Source organism: Cupressus sempervirens, chromosome 1 (genome assembly GCF_028749045.1).
Source record: "Cupressus sempervirens isolate cs-2001-9-10 chromosome 1, ASM2874904v1, whole genome shotgun sequence".
Lineage (NCBI taxonomy): Eukaryota > Viridiplantae > Streptophyta > Pinopsida > Cupressales > Cupressaceae > Cupressus > Cupressus sempervirens.
In genome coordinates, this window is record NC_143118.1 from 356,110,906 (window position 1) to 356,123,728 (window position 12,823).

At 34.9% G+C, this 12,823-nt stretch overlaps 1 pseudogene; it reads left to right on the plus strand.

The window, feature by feature from the left end:
• Positions 1-747: 747 nt before the first annotated feature.
• Positions 748-12,576, plus strand: LOC149577718 (glucose-1-phosphate adenylyltransferase large subunit 1, chloroplastic/amyloplastic pseudogene; annotated as a pseudogene).
• Positions 12,577-12,823: the final 247 nt, after the last annotated feature.

Consider the following 12,823-nt stretch of genomic DNA (forward strand, 5'->3'; position numbering starts at 1 on the left):
CTTAGTCACATTTTCACGTTCTTCTAACAACCTCACCTAAAAACATGACCACTTGACACCTATCAATCTCAGCCAAGTCGCCTGCCTTGATCTGTCTATCATGTGTCATCCTCCAATTAGTTGGTCAACTCATGTCATCCATCCATTTCATTAGAATAACTAATCAAAATTACTTTAGCACCCCAACCGGCCTAGGTCCCATAAGAGAGAAACTTTTCATTTGTGTCACAAAGATAGTGCTTTAGACAAATCCATTCTGTGCGACTATATATAATTATTTTTTATCCCTAAGCACTATGCACCAAAAGAAAAACCCCTTTGACATACAAAAAAAAATGGCAACCATGTTCTTTTTAATACAAATCCCCAACACATACCAGATTTTGTAGCCACTAAGTGGGAGAATAATTAAAATAATGCATTGGCTTTATACTATTTTGAGCATAAGTAGGGGAGAGACTTCAAATGACGGAGGCTCTGACATTAGTTATAGAATTGGACGATATCCCAGTTAATCAAGCTTGCTTGAATACACTAGGCACGTGCATAAGAAGTCAACACAAAGTTATCCACAGCATATGTATTAGATTTGACAAAAGACTAAGTTGTATTTGGCAAGTTGGGTGCAAGCTGTCTTAGCCTCTATAGTGGATAACAATTGAAATAATTTTTCCTCTTGTGTTAACTTGAATAGATTAGGAAGAGAACACAATAATAATAGAGGCTCCAACTTTTGTTACAGTCATGATGCAGGTAATTGCAAAAGTCAAAAACATTTGAAATGGTCCATTGTTTTATCATATTGATCACCCCTGTTCTTCTATCTTGCAACATCCACACATAATTATCATTCTCTCTATCAAAAGAAAAAAGGTATGCAACTTCCTATAAGCACTTTATTTTCCTCACTCAACCGCAAGTGGTGATCCTTCTTGGTTACTATTGAAGAAAATACTTTAAACACCCTCTTCTTCTCCTTGGTGAGAGGGGTTATAAGAAAGTCACTGTTGGATAAAAAGGATAAATGAGAAACTTACATGGCGTTCAAATGATCATGGACAATTTCCACTAAGAAAGAAACTGAAGCTGCCATGGTGTTTTGCTTACTTCTTTAATTTGAGAAACAAGACATGACAATGGTCTATGCACAAACTGCCACTATCATTCTATATGAATGTACTCACTAAGTTGACTATTTGAAATAGAAATGGGGTCCTCTTCTAATTATTTATCATTTCTCTTCTTTGTTGGCATTCTGTACGGGCTCTCTACATATGGGCATGATCCTCATACTAAAGAGGAAATGGTTAATTGGTCAATCACTATCCCATCATGTTCATAGTATACCATTCAGCCACTTAGGATTTCAATTTCCATATTCCTAATACAATATAACAACTATGATTAGATTACCACGAGACTAGAGACTACCTAAGACATATAACAAATTCACAATATTTTGGTAGTGGCATCTTTGGTGTATAAGAAGTCACTCTATAAAAATGCAAGTTGCAATGTATACTTGGGTCACAAATTTATTAATTTTGTGAAATAATCCCATTTCAAATTATTTCCCTAGGACATCTTAAATTCCAATAAGAATGCATAACTTCTTTCAAGGTTTTCGAAAATTGTTTCAAGTGAAGGGCCATCTGAAGTGAACCTCAATAAGTGCGAACCTTGAAACCTCACTGGTATGCTCAATTCCCTCCTCGATTTTTCACTATGTATAATTCCACACACCGATTTGATCCCCATTGATGACACATTAAAATTGCATTGAACATTGCAAATCTTATTCAAGTAACCGCAATATCCCATCAATTTAAAATGCAATATCTTAATAAGGAGAGTCAGATCACAAAGTGGCCCGACTATTTTTTAAAAATATTTCAAAGACTTGAACATCTGAAGATTGTTGTGAATAAGGTCACTACATTGATTGAAATCAAACATGAACAATAGTTCATTAATTAAAAATTTCTTACAATCATGGTCTGGCACTTGGCACATCTGTTCTTAGGCCAGCACACTCACCTTGCCAAACTTCATTTCATGGCGATATTTAGGTCAAAATATTTAACTTTTGATGTTTCTCATTTAAAATTGGTCTGCATCCAAACATGTCAGAAACATAAAATTGCATTTGGATTTGACTTCAAAAATCAGTCAAACAACCACTTGGGGAGATGAAACTTGGAGCACTTGTTCATTTTTATATGGAGATTATGCAAAAAAATTTAGGGCTTATGAATAATTTGAGTGAATTTGGAAAGCCTCTAAAATTGGCCTCCTAAAATTGCAATATTGGACATTTAGGAGAAACAAAAATTTTTGCAAACAAAATGAACCTGGAAAAGTGCTCAAACGGAATTTCATTAAGATCTAAAAACCAACATACTTGAAGTAGTTTCAATGTAGAATCTAGGGGTACAATTAATTTGACCTCATCAATCACAAGTTGAAAGATATGACCTCACAAACAGGCCTACCAATCATTCTGGGGATCTGATTTGCAGTCAAAAGTTAAAAATTTCATTTGGAATTGCATTTGAAAACTAGTTAAATGAATTTTTCATAAGCTCAAATTTAAAAAATAGGATATATTTGATCTCTAGAATGAATTGGTGAAGGAATTTTCACATTTGTGTCAATTGGGTCATAGTTATTCAAGGTCAAATAGGGCTTCCCAATTTTTTTAACAAAGTGCATTAGCAAGACAATAATTAACAACCCACTTTGGAAAACTCAAAACCCTATCAAAACATGTCAAAATGACTTGAATATGAAACATGGTTCTCTAATATGCATGCTAAACATTGCCAAAGTGGCGAGACACTTAATTAGGTGCAAGATATTCAAATGCAAAGTAGGCTTCCAAACACTATTTGACACTTTGACAAATTTGCAGATTTGACGAGTGCACAAAAACACATCTCACCAAATGAATCAAGTTTGAAACTAATGACCTGAGATGTTTGGACATGATAAATTCAAGGCATGGAATACCTGAAACACATCATAGGCCTAAAAATGAGAGTCGTGGAGATATGCATGAAAAACATTTATAAGGGGTACTTTTGCATAGTTTTCAAATATGGCACTCAAAATCCTTGTGGCTTTTTGAGTCCCAACACTACGATGAGAAGGGAGATCATTTTTTTAAAGGTAGGAGAGACCCTATCTCACACGTTGTAGTTGGTCACCCTATTTTGGGACTAAATATGCATAAATTGTTAGTAGCAAAACATCCACCCAAGATACGGAAAGATAATGAAAATGATTCAAAATTGGAATAGTTTCAAGATTATATCTTTTGTTTAGGGTGACAAATGGGATCTAGTAATTGAGATCAATACCTTAAAAAAAGAAATGACCAATTGAGCTAGAATTAGACAAGAATTTTCCACTTGTTTATATTTGGAACACTAATTAGGAACATTAATTTAAGTGGGAATAAAATGCATGAGAGCAATAATTACATTGAGAACAAGACACATGACAAAATATGTGAGAGCATGACATGAATATGTAAAAATAATTAAAGTGGGCACTAAATATTATTAAAATGTTAATTTAATTTAATTTATTAAATTACCCTTACTCCCTTCTTAAGATTTCCCTTTATGCACTTTTATTTCTATTTAATAATTAATTAGTAATTATTAAATGTCATTTACCTCTTAAGGTTTCCCTTTTAGGTTTTTCGATATCCTTCTATAAGGATTGATCTTTTGTAAATATCTTGCATTCTTTTAGTTCGATAATACAATTTGCATATTCTTAGAACAAAACCTCTGCCTCTTCTTTGTATTTTCTTCTCTGTGATAGGTTATTGCATGTAGGTGTTCTTCAAGTTTTGTCGATTTGTATTGCTCAAATCCTTCACAGTATCAGGGCTTGACTTGATGTAGCTTGTTCTTATTTGGAGAAAAAGAAGAACGAGGGTTTGACAGAACATATCTAGATTTTTTTTTCTTTTTTCTTTTTTTTTTTGTGAAAATAGGGGCTATCTAATATTTGGAGCAATTTGAGGCCAAACAGACCTCATGATTGGATTTAGAAGATGTCAAAACCTTATTTTCATATACAATTTGTCAATTTTGGACAATATTGATTGGGAAGACAAATATTTTTTGCATACCAAGATCATAGGGCCTCTAGCACACATATCGAGGCACACATACAATTTTGAAATAAAAACTAAAAAAAGTGTGAAAACATCATTATGGTCATCCTAACCATAGCGACCATTATAGCAACACCGCTAGCGGTTGATTTTCTCACTATAGCGGCATCGCTAATGGTCGACGGTCTCACTGCAACTGCCTTTGCCAGTTTGTGTCGCCGCAACCTCGCTAGCCATTAGCTTTGCACCACTTTGACACCAACTGCACTGCCCACCCTCCACCACTACTCCACTTAGCCTCTAGCTCATTTTCATGTGGGGGGGCGAGAGGCCAACTCCCTTTTAAACTTTTTTTATAGCCTTCTAGAGGCCCTACAAGTCTTTTCGCTCTAACTTGAGCATACAGAGGTGTTTTTTGGATTCGAAAGAAGGGCTAGAAAGCTGATTCAGAGAGGAAGATGATAGTGGAAGTATTTTTTGGATTATTTTTCTAGTTTAACCTATTTTTTGGCTCAAATTCAGATGATTCCTTTTATCTTCGAGGGGGCATAACATGATTTTTTTAGCTCCATTTTTTCATTTGAAAGAAGTGTTGGAAAGCTCTTCTCAAGAAATTTCCAGATTATCTATCATTTCACCACTATTTTTTACTTGGTATTTGCAATACTCAACTGAAGTCTTTTTCCTCTATTCTCGTATACACATTCCTTCTACAAGTTGGGCTTCGATTTTTTGCATTGTGGGGGCATTTTTTCATTATTTTCTGTTACAATATTAGTATATCAAAAAACTTCAAAAAAAAAATCTTAAAACAATGGTCAAGACCTCTTCTTATCTAGTACTTTTAAACCCACATAACTCTCACACATGGAAATATGCTATGTAACAACTTCTCTATTCAAAGGGTTTGTGGTCTTGTTTAGATACAATGCAATCAGTATTTTGAAGTCAATATCAAACTTTGCAGCACAAGAATAAGATGGATGAAGCAATAGGTCTATTTTTTTTTGAGTTTTTTAGACAACTTACAATTTCATCGTGATGAGTGTTCCACTCCTTAAGAAATGTGGGACAAGTTCAAGGACTTGTTTGGTACCATCAACGAGTTCAAAGCACTTCAAATTGAGGCAGAGCTTACTTCTCTTGTACTAGATACTTTTCCCTGTATAGAGGACTTTCTCATGAGGCTCAAACAATAGAGAAATTTTTTATAGGGATGCGAGAAAGAGAAGCCAGACAAGGAGTGCATCTATCTGATTCTATCAAATTTTTGAGGAAACTTTTAGATTTTCTCTTCTACCTTCTATTCCACTATGGATGCCTTGGGTCCTAGATTTATCATGCCCACTTTTGAAGTCTTTTATAATTGATTTTCTAGAGAGTAGATCAAGCTTACATAGTTGGATACTATCACAGTTTCAAATACACATGCATTGGTTGCTCAAACATCTATAGGGAACCTGAAGTAGAAATTGAAGCCCAAGAGAGATTCAACATGTGATGAGAGTTCCTCCAAGATTACTCCTAAATTAGATGCTTGGAAACCCACTCCAATGTGTAAATCTTCTAAGTTTGGTGAGTCTTGCTCCAAGACTAAGAAGTATACAAGCAATCCTTGCAATTTTTTGTGGCAAGGAAGGACATCCAATTTCCAGGTTTTGAAAACATCTTGAGGTGGAGGAGGCCATGAAACAACATTGTATTGCTTCTCTAAAGCCAACACTTCCTTTAGGGAAAGGACGTGCTCTTTCTGCATGAGCATTTTCTTCTACAACTACTTGAATTCTTGATTCAGGTGCTTCTCACCATATGAAACATTCACCTGATTTGGTTACCTTTCTTTCTTAGAGTGTTACTACAAAAATCATAGTTGGTGACTCTACACAACTTTTACTTTCAGGTTCATGAACCATCTCTTTAGAGGGTGCTTCACTACAGGATGCTCTCTTGGTTCTGGCCATTTTGACAAACCTCTGGTCTGTCTTTCAGATTTTTTGTTTCAGCTCTAGTAAGACAATTGAGTTCTCAACACATGAAGTGATAATTCAAGACATGCATGATCCTCACTTGGTTATTCCTATTGGGAGTGTTGATCTTCAGTCTCACTTATATCAGTTTAATGGCTTTGAGAGCTCTGACTCTATAGTTATTTCTCTTATTGCTCAAGCAAACATAATGAGCAAGCTTTGGCATGAGTTTTTTGGCCATGTCAACTACATATATCTACAAAAGATGAGTACACAGGAGCTAGTGATTGGGCTACCTTAGATCTCTTGTACTGACGGATTTGTCAAGATTGTGCACTTGGAAAACATCACAGAGATCCATTTCCATTAGGTAGATCCACACGTACTAAGATACCATTGGAGTTGATACATAGTGATCTTATGCCATTCCCTACTCCATCCTTTTCTGGTGCTCGATATGTGCTTACCTTCATAGATGACTTCTCTAGATGCACATGGATGTAATTTTTGAAGTACAAGTCTCATGTCTTTGATTCATTTGAAATCTTTAAAACATTTTTGGAGAAGAAGTCTAGTCTTTTTGATGGGCATATACACACTAACAATGGAAGGGAATATGTGAATCAATCTTTTAGAGATTTTTGTATTGATAATGGTTTACAACATCAATTCATAGTTCCCCATATCTCTTAGTAGAATGGGGTTGCAGAGAGAAAGAATAGGACATTACGGGAGATGGCCAATTGTATGATACAATCTTGAGCTATGAGTTCTTTATTTTGGGATGAGGATATCAATTGTGTCAACTATATGCATAATTGGGTGTCTCACAAGGCATTACGACACTTGAATCCTAAGGAGGCTTGGACTCATGTCAAGCCTGATGTTTCTACATTCCACATTTTTGGTAGTGAGGCTTGGGCATTTATCTCAAATGCTCAATGAAAAGACATGGAGTGAAAGAGTTGATCACTCATCTTTTTTGGCTACTGTGAGGATGTGAAGGCATACATGTTGTTTGAACATGATTCTAGAGATGTCTTGTTTCGATGAGATGTTCAATTTGATAAGCGTATCCTCAGATGGAGCCTCCATCACTAGATTCTCCCTCGCTACCTAGTACTTCCTTTACTCCTCCACATGATTATGCAACCTCTGAGGAAGATCTTGATATTGAACCCCCTTCACCACCTCCATCAATTGTTTAGTGAGTGCCTAAGTAAGCTCATGGTACTGTTGATGCAACAAGACCTATGGCAGGCGATCCTTCAAATTCTTGTCACACTCATACTTAGACTTTTGGTATTGGACTATTAAGTCGTGTCATTTTAGATCATCCATAGAGTTTTTCATAAATGAAAGAGCACTTAGAGTGGGATAGGGCTATGGATGAGGATTACTCTTGTTTGATTAAGAACCACACATGGGATCTTTGTCCTCTTTCAAAAGGAAGAAAGTTAGTTTGGTGTCAGTGACCATACCAAGTATGTTGTAGATGGTTCTATTGACACGTACAAGGCATGTCTTGTTGCAAAGGGATTTTCACACGTTGAGGGTATTGATTAATCTGAGACATTTGCTCCTATTGCCAAGATGAATTCTAATAACCTAGTACTCTCTTTTGCAACTTCATAGGGATGGACAAATTTTCAGATGGATGTGAAGAGTGCCTTTTTGCATGGAAACTTACATGAGGAGACCTATATGGAGTAGCCTCCTGGTTTTTTGTAGAACTCTTATTTGGTATGTAGGCTTCAAAGGTCTTTATATGGTCTCAAACAATCCCCTTGGGCTTGGTATGAGAATATGAATTCCTTCTTACTTGCTTCAAAGTTCAGTCATTGTCATTCTGATCTTACAATTTACATTCAACGTCATGGGGATGACTTATCGATACTTGTGTTTTATGTAGATGATATCATCATTACAGGTAGTTCATCCTCCATGATCTAGAGCATTCACCGAGCTTTGTGAGAGCAGTTTGAGATTAAAAAAACTTTGGACTTCTGCACTTTTTTTTTGGCCTACAGGTTGTTCAGTCTTCAGATGCAATAGCCATACTCCAATAGAAGTATGCTCTTAATATGCTTCAAAGACTCAACATGCTTGATTGCAAACCTTTTCCCACACCTTTTTAGTCAGGTGTGGTTTTATCTACCACTTGCACTACTCCTACAATGGATTCCACTTTATATAGACAACTTGTGGGTAATTTGTTGTACCTGAAGCACACACATCGTGATATTTCCTTTTCGATTGGACTTATGTCTCGATTCTCCCATGATCCACATGAGAGTCATTGGAAAGATTCCAAATGTATCTTGAGGTGCATTAGGGGTACTACATGTTATGACATTCACTACACATTAGGGGATCCTCACATTGTTGGTTACATAGACTCAGATTGGGTTAGTGATATTGATGATTGCAAGTCTACTTTTGGATTTGTTTTCTATCCTTTTTTTGGTCCTATCACATGGTCTTGCAAGAAGCAACATGCTCACACATTATCATATAAAAATTCAGAGTACAAGGCAATTATGTTAGTTAGTTAGGAGGTTTTATGGCTTCAATAGTTGATGACAGAGTTTGAATTTTCTCCTGATAGTCCCACCTTTCTTTGATATGACAATCAAAGTGCTATACACATTTCCTACAACCCAATTGAGCATTAGTAGACCAAGCACATTGATCTTCACATGCACTTCATTAGGCATCTGATTTAGGATGGCTCTTTGAGCTTGGAGTACATTCCCACTACTAAGAAGGTTGCAGACATCTTCACTAAACTTTTTGCAACCCCGCGATATCTTCAACTACTTTCTATGCTTGGGGGAATGATGATGTCCTTAGGGGGTCTTAGTGATTTTTCCTTCCTTCTTTTCTTGCTATCTCTTTTTGGAGTAGGGATTTTCCACAAGATTTTTCATGTTTCTCCATTTCATTGAGATTTGGTTGTGATTGTGTACCTCATCGGGCCTTGTTGTCAGGACCTAAGTTTTCTTTCAGCATTGTAGTTTCCTTTTTTTTTTCACATTGTCTATAGTTGAATTATTGCTCATCTTAAGGGGGGGGTGTTAGAGTAAAACATTAATTTAATTTAATTTATTAAATTAACTTTACTCAGTTCTTAAGGTCTCTCTTTATGCACTTACATTTTCATTTAATAATTAATTAGTAATTATTAAATGTAATTTAGCTCTTCGGGTTTCCCTTTTAGATTTTTTGATCTCCTTCTATAAGGATTGATCTTTTGTAAATATCTCTCATTCTTTTAGTATGATAATATAATTTGCATATTCTCAAAGAAAAACCCTTGCCTCTTCTTTGTCTTTTCTTCTATGTGATAGGTTCTTACATGCAGGTCTTCTTCGAGTTTTGTGGATTTGTATTGCTCAAATTCTTCAAATACAAGAGAACATGGCATGGGCATATAACTCTTTTTTTTTTTAAATGTGGAGCTGAGCTAAATTTACACGATTGCCCCTTATTTTCTTTTAGAACCCTTAAAAAGGGGGTTCAAGGTATATGATAACATGCCATGGATGTCTAACTCTTATTGTCAAGTGGAGTTGAACTAATTGATTTTCCAAAACTAAATTTAATGGGTTATTCATATGAATGACTTTAGGATTTAGTAAGGGACTAAAATAATTCACTTCAATTTGTAACATATGCATTGTTGTCAAGGATTGGTGGGTGTTTAGGCACAACTTTGTGGAATAAACTAAATTGTAAAGGTTAAATAAATGTTAATTCTATTTGCATTAGCAAATCAAGATTTTATGTGCATCTCAGTAGTTGTTACATTATCATTGATGATTTACAAATAAATAGACGTCTTCTGTTAATATAACATATAAAAAAAGTAACACAATGTGCACTAGGATGGCCTACAATACAAAATTTGTAAAAATTATTTGGAATTGAAATACTTTTAAGGTTGTAGGTTTGATTTAGGGTGACGAATGGAGATCTAGGAATTGAGATCAACACTTGAAAATAAGAAATGGTGAATTGAGGTAAGATTACACAAGAATTTGTCACTTGTTTGTATTTGTAACACTAATTAAAGTGGGTACAATATGTATGAGAACGATTAAAGTGGATGCAACACACGTAACAAAATACATGGTAACATTAATTAAAGTGGGCACAAAATACACGAGAACATGGCATGGGTGTATAACTCTTTTTGTTATGTAGAGTTGAACTAAGTTTATGCAAGAATTTTCCCCTTATTTTCTTTCAGAACTCAACTATAAGGGGGTTCAAGATATATGGGAACATGATATGAGGGTCCAACTCCTTTTGTTAAGTGAAGTTGAGATTAATTTATGCAAGAATTTGCCCCTTTTAATCTTCATAAAAGAGAGTTCAAGATATAATCTAGATTATGGAATGTTATTCTTTTATAAATTTTATATTCTTTTATTTAAATGTACATATGAATTTTTGGAGAATGTATGTGCATATTAAAAAATATTTTGTTTTAGATGAACAGATACAAAATTGTATGATTTAACACACTTCAAATCAATTTTGATAAATCAAAATTGGACACAAGGATGCTAAGTTGTATGATATAACAAAACTTGCAATTCATTTTTGAGATTTTTAATTATATCCATAACAAATAAAGAACACTAAAAAAATGTGTAAAATAGTAAAGAACATGAAATGACTAGACATGTGTCACACATTTTACCCTCTACTTGTTTTGAATAGTGTATCTTTAACTCTTATTTAATGTGTAGGTGCACTTTCAGTACACCATTTTAAAACTTTTAAAGTTGCCTCTCGTAAAGAATTTCCCAAACTTGTTTCTGGTTTGCTTAGCAATGTTTCTATGAAGGAAAAAGATCAAAGTTCTAATGCAGATGTGAAAGTTCCTATGCCACAATTCAGAGTTTATTGCCTTGGTTCATAATTATAGATTTAGTTTGATATGATTTATTATGCTTCTTCAGCTTCATGTTCATAATCTGACTTAGAAAAAAAGAAACAATTGAGTTAGTCTTCAAAATTTTTTGATTGAATATACAAAAAGAAGCAGAATTGGAATTGGAATTGGAATTAGAATTGGGATGGAGAATCACTTTTCATGTTTTTCGTAATGGGCTATCTCATTATACAGTAAAGCTAAATTCATCATGCAGACTCGAGTTCGAGATAAAGATAAAGATTCCCAATATTATCTTGAAGTTGAAATCGAAGCCGAGCAACATCCAACATGTGAAAAATATGATTGTGTTTGAAAGGTTCCTATTGGGGGTGCATAATGTTTAATTGATGTGCCAATGAGTAATTGTATCGATAGTGGAATAAAAAAAGTTTACATTCTTACTCAATTTAATTCAGCTTCTCTCAATCGACACCTTGCAAAGGCACACAACTTTGGTAATGGAGTAAACTTTGCGGATGGCTTTGTTGAGGAATTTCTATAGAATATTTCGTTTCATAAGCAATAAGTATAATATGAAAGGCCTTGGCTGCTACTCAAAGACCTGGAAAAAAGAAAAGAAATTGGTTTCAAGGTACGACAGATGTGCGTTAGTTTCATTGGCTTTTTGAGGATGCAAGAAATAAGGAAATTGAAGATGTCCTGATCCTATCTAGAGATCACTTATACCGTATAGATTATATGGACTTTGTTTAGAATCACAAAAGTAGCGGTGCAGATATTACCATTTCATGCATCTCTATGGATGATAGTCGTGCTAGTCGTGCATCTGATTTTGGGTTGATAAAAATTGATGATAATGGTCGAGTCCTCTACTTTAATGAGAAGCCAAAAGGAAAGGACCTGCAAGCTATGGGTGTGGACACAACTATTTTGGGCTTATCACCAAAAGGTGCAAATAAAAAGCCTTATATTGCAGCAATGGGTGTCTATGTATTTAAAGAGGATATCCTCTTGAATCTTCTAAGATAGCGGTTTCCTACTACAAATGACTTTGGCTCCGAAATTATTCCTGCCTCAGCAAAAGAGAAAATCTTAATCTCACTGCACAACCATCTAAGTTCAGCTTCTATGATGTAGAAAAGCCTATTTATACAGCACCTTGGAGTATACCACCAAATAAAGTTGAGCAGTCTAAGATCGTGGATTCAATTGTTTCTCATGGTTGTTTCTTGAGAAGCTGTTCTATCGAACGCTCAAACATTGGTCTCCAATCTCGCATGAATTTGGTGTTTCTTTAAGGGATATGGTAATGCTTGGTGTAGATTACTATGAAACAGATAATGAAAGAAGATCACTTCTTGCAGAAGGTGGAGTTGCTATACGAATTGGAGAAAGCACCAGTATCAAGAATAAAATTATAGACAAAAATGCACGAATTGGGAAGAATTTCACCATCAATAATGAAGAGAATATACAAGAGGCTGATAAGACTACTAAGGGATTTTACATTTATCGCGGAACCACCGTAGTCCCATGAACTCGACAACACAATCAAGGATGGGTTAGTTATTTGAAAAGCCAGTGATGCAGCAAGTCATTGCTAGGTAACTCCAAAATGCAAAAAAAGAACTTTGGATCAGAATTGTTTAATGTACAAGTACAATGTGGAATGACAAATCCAAAGGATTTGTATTGCAATGATACAAGTGCATACGTGTTCTAAGATATTGCGCATCCAACTGAAAAAGTGTATGGACTGTTTTCACAACAGATGTGGAGGGGAAATTCTTCTGTTATATACCCATTTAATAGCTCTAGACT